The sequence below is a fragment of the Myotis lucifugus genome, unplaced genomic scaffold, assembly GCF_000147115.1.
Source record: "Myotis lucifugus unplaced genomic scaffold, Myoluc2.0 scaffold_190, whole genome shotgun sequence".
Taxonomy (NCBI): Eukaryota; Metazoa; Chordata; class Mammalia; order Chiroptera; family Vespertilionidae; genus Myotis; species Myotis lucifugus.
Window position 1 is genome coordinate 1,934,707 of NW_005871238.1, and position 5,031 is coordinate 1,939,737.

Consider the following 5,031-nt stretch of genomic DNA (forward strand, 5'->3'; position numbering starts at 1 on the left):
ATTTTTTTTCCAGAGGCTCCAAATTGTTTCCTAAAGAAACCTGATCCCAGAGCTCAGACAAAAGCTGGGGCCGCCAGAGAAGAAACCCCATTCTTCTCCCCCTTTGTCCAAACACCCCCACCTCCATAACCTCCCTGATTTGGATACTGGGTATGGGTTCCTGGACCGGCTGCCATCACCTAGGCAACAGGGGGCTTTGGTTGCCATGGTGACCCATGTGGGAGAAGCTGGGCAGCTGGGACAAAAGCCCCCACACCCTCCCTAACATTCCCCCCAATCCCCCTGAGATGATACTGAGACACATTCCATTAATTTGATTTCTGAAAGGCCTTTGGAGGGGAGAGGGGTCTCCTTTTTGTCACAGGCTCTCTCTCCCTCCCTCCCTCCTCCGTGGTCTCCTTTTAACCCCAGATAATCCATGGTTGGTTTGAGCAGAGGACAGAGTTGAGTATGTTTGTGTGTCTTGGGGGTGGGGACAAGGTGGAAAGCAAGGGGACACATTCCCTTTTACAGCCGCCACTCCCCTTCCCCCACCCGAGGCCCTCCCTGCCTCTCACCAAGTCCCGCTTCCCTTCATTTCCACTTGTTGATCTCATCCCAGGATCCCTCCCCCACTCTCTTTCCTGGGAACGCTGCCCACTCTGGAGACCCTCCAAACCTCTGATTCCTGGGGCTGATTATACCAGGGAAACTTATGCCCTTCTGCTGCTCACCCACCACCCCTCTCCCAGCCTCTCCCGTGCTGGGATTACTTGAGGGGACTTGAGGGGACAGAATTGTTCTCTGAAATTTGGTTCATTCTTTGGCCCTTCTGACCGGCAAGGGAGGGTGGAGCGTGCTTTGGTCGGGGTGGGAGAAGCAGGCCAGGGGAGCAGGTTTTACGCTGGATCTTTAATAAGTAGCTGGGAGAATGGTAGGGCTCTAGGCTGAGCAGTTCAGAACAAAGGGCTGGGAGGGGACTGGCACTCTTGTCTGGTTTGAAATTTATCTGTAGGGGAAACACAATGGCATTAGCCTCCCTCCTGGGTGTGTTTGAAGTGGTGGTTTTGGTCACAGGGGTGTATGAGTGTGTGTTTGTGTGTGTGAGAGACTTTATTTAGGCAGACGAACACCGGGATTTCTTTATACCACCTGTTTTCCAAGTCTCAGAGGAAGTGTCTGGGGATTGGAGTATGAGAGATCCTGGAGCCAGAGCATATTAATTGCTTACTTAATTACTAGCTGAGTAGTTTATAAAAGCACTTCTTTCACCCCCAGGATCCTCACAGCCACGCCATCAAGTGTGCATTATTATTTTCCCTGTCTGACGAGCCTACCAGACTACAAAGCACAGAGAAGTAGCCTGCCCGTGGTCACAGAGCTAGGTTTTGACTGCAGATCCTTGGGTTCAAATTCCAGACTTCTTTTGCCAATGGCTGTGGCCGATGTGCGTGTTTGGATGTGGATGAGGAGATTGAGAGTCTGGGTTCTGGTGGCTCTGTACCTCAGTGACAGTCCTTTTCCCCTTAATGTCTCCACCCACGTTGGTCTGTACCCCACTTTCTCTCTTTGAACCTCCTGGTGAAACTCATTTTTTAGGAGGAGGACAAGAAAGAATAGGCTGAGCCAGTGTGGCTCAGTGGGTTGGGCGTTGTCCCCTGCACCAGAAGTTTTCGGATTCGATTCCAGGTCAAAGGCACATGCCCGAGTTGTGGGCTCGATCCCCAGTAGGGGGCGTGCAGGAGGCAGCCCATCAATGTTTTGCTGTTTCTCTCTCACATCAATGTTTATCGCTCTCTCCCTCTCCATTCCCCTCTCTCTAAAAGTCAATACATATATGTTTAAAAGAATAGGCTTAACCATAGCAAGAGAGAGGCAAGGGAGACATCTAAACTACAGGGTGGGGCAAAAGTAGGTTTACAGTTGTTCATATGGAAAATAATCTATACTGATAAAAGGGTAATATGCTAATTAGACCGGGAGACCTTCTGGGAGACTTTCTGGACGTCCTTCCGGACAAAGCCATGGTGGCCAGACTGAGGCAGAGGCGGTTAGGGCCGGTCAGGCCAGGAGGGGAGGGCAGTTGGGGGTGATCTGGCCGGCGGGGGGGGCAGTTGGGGACAAGCAGGCCGGTGAGGGGGGCAGTTGGGGGCAAGCAGGCCGGCAGGGGGGGAGTTGGGGGCGAGCAGGCTGGCAGGGGGTGGTCACTTGGGGGGTGAGCAGGCCAGCGTGGGGGGTCAATTGGGGGTGAGCCTAAACCAGCAGTCGGACATCCCCCGAGGGGTCCCAGATTGGAGAGGGTGCAGGCCGGGCTGAGGGACCACCCCCTCCCCCCCCCCGCATGACTTTCATGCACCGACCTACTAGTACAATCATTATAAACAATAATGCAAGAATAAACTCTGCTTTGCGTACTCACAACTGTAAATCTACTTTTGCTCCACTCTGCATATTGAGGACTAAACCAGTAGAGTGGTTCTCGGGAGGCAGTGGAGAGCCCAGATGGAACTGTACACAGAGCGAGGGCCCTGCTTGCTTGTGGTAAAGGTGTTTAGAGAGGTCGGGTTGGGTGAAGGTCTTCCATCTCTGTCTCCCAGGTGTGTCTCTGTCACACACTTGCCTTGACACGGGGCCGTGACAGACATCACGAGGCCACGAGTGCCTCCGGATAATCCGGTTCATGGGCAGCATTGATTCCGTCTTCCTGCACTCACTGCCCTTTCCCTGGGAGTCAGGGACATATTCGTTTACTAGGTGGGTGTCAGTTACTTGCTCTGTGCCCACGGGAGGGTGGTGGATACTGTGATAGTCCCTGTTTGCCACGTGCGATGTGTCGTTTTATGGGAGAAGTAACACTCACAAAGCAAACTCGTTTTCGTCCTGAACAGCGTCAACCTCTCGGCAGCACTTGAGCGGCCGATTTACTCCCACCTCGGCTGCTGGAAGCCCACTCCTCTGGCTTCACCGTCTCAGCCCTTTGCCTGCTCCCTTTCCTCTGGACACATTTACGTATTGGGGTTCTCAGGGACCTCTTATGTAATCCCCTAGGACCTAGGTCAGTGGTTGGCAAACTGCGGCTCTCGAGCCACATGCGGCTCTTTGGCTCCCTGAGTGTGGCTCTTCCTATGCCTTAGGAGTACCCTAATTAAGTTAATAACAATGTACCTACCTATATAGTTTAAGTTTAAAAAATTTGTCTCTCAAAAGAAATTGCAGTCGTTGTACTGTTGATATTTGGCTCTGTTGACTAATGAGTTTGCTGACCACTGGTCTAGGTGATCCCATTCATTCCCATGACCTTGAAGCTCCAGCTTCTGAGTCCAGCTCCTCTGACACCAGCTGCCTCCTCCCCTGCCTCTCAGGCCTTGAACTCGGCACGCTGGAAACGGAATGCATCGTCCCTCCTCCTGCCCAGTTGCTTCCTCCACAGTCTTGCCTACCCTCTAACGGCACTGCCACCAACTCTTGCTCAGGCCAGAGATCCCTGCTCCCCCTCAGCCAGGCCTCATTAGTCCGGTGGATACTACCACCAACACTGGGCTCAAGCATGGCCATTTCTTACCGCCTTTGCTGCTCTGCCCATTCAAGCCTGCATGACCGCAGGAGCTTCCATACTAATCTCCCCATTTCTCCTTTTCCTCTTTCTTTTTTTTTTTCTAAAATATATTTTATTGATTTTTCACAGAGAGGAAGGGAGAGAGATAGAGAGAGTTAGAAACATCGATGAGAGAGAAACATGGATCAGCTGCCTCTTGCACATCCCCCACCGGGGATGTGCCCGAAACCCAGGTACATGCCCTTGACCGGAATCGAACCCGGGACCTCTCAGTTCGCAGGCTGACGCTCTATCCACTGAGCCAAACCGGTTTCGGCTCCTTTTCCTCTTTCAGTTCATGTCTGATAGCTGAAGTCCTGCGCAGCCTTCCCATTGTTTTAAATAGCCCACGAGCCCTTCACTGGGCCCACAGACCCTGTGGTAACCTGGCCCCTGACTGCCTCTTCAGCTCCCATTTCCACTGCCCTGTCCCCTCCTCAGCTCCGCTGGTCTTTCAGCTTCTCAAAATACAGCTAGCTCCTCACTGCTGGCCTTCCCACACCTGATTCTCTGCTCTGTGGCTCCCCTTCCTCTCTGCCTGGTTAACTCCTGCTCTCCTTCGGGCGTAGGTGTCATTTTCTCAGGAAGACTTTCCAGAGCCACCCAACTTAAAGTAGCCCCTACTCCCCAGCGTTGTCTCTCATAGGTTCCTGGTCTTCTCCTTCCATCAGTCTACAGTTAGTCACTTGTACTCACCTGTTTTCTTGCTCAATGTACACCTGCCCCACCAGACTGTAAACTCAGAGCCTGTTTCACCACTGGATACCCACTGTACATAGTTCTTTTTCTTTTTTTAATATATTTTATTGATTTTTTACAGAGAGGAAGGGAGAAGGATAGAGAGTTAGAAACATCAATGAGAGAAAAGCATCGATCAGCTGCCTCCTGCACACCTCCTACTGGTGATGTGCCTGCAACCAAGGTACATGCCCTTGACTGGAATTGAACCCGGGACTCTTCAGTCCCCAGGCCGACGCTCTATCCAGTGAGCCAAACCGGCCAGGGCTGTACATAGTTCTTAGTAGGTGCCTGAGAAAGAGCTGATGACTCAGTGAGTGAAGATCAGGCATAAGCACTCAGAGCATGGTGATGATTGGTGGGGTCGGGGTCAGAGGGGACGATAGAACATTGGGTGCTAGAGTAGGTGGGGGTGGTGGGGCTTCTGAGAAGGGCTGGGGGCAGCTCTGAAGAATGAGCAGGATTTGGGTGAGAGTTGGGAAAAGGTGGGAAGGAGAGGTCATTGTCCTCTGCAAAATTAGAATGTGAACGTGTAGGTGAAAGATGCTGCCCCTTAGCCCACAAATAGATAAACTCACCATCTTGCTCATTTCAGGATGTTTGGCCTTTGGATTCCCTGAACCCTCACTCCTTGCCATCCCTCACCCCGCCTAGTACTAGCACATACGTGCACAAACACACAGACACTCAGCCTCCAGGGAGCAGCCAAGCTGACCTGG

At 52.2% G+C, this 5,031-nt stretch overlaps 1 protein-coding gene across 1 annotated transcript in view; it reads left to right on the forward strand.

The window, feature by feature from the left end:
• VANGL2 (VANGL planar cell polarity protein 2) overlaps positions 1 to 5,031 on the forward strand; it is a 48,257-nt gene that overhangs the window by 29,894 nt on the left and 13,332 nt on the right. The window lies entirely within an intron of this gene.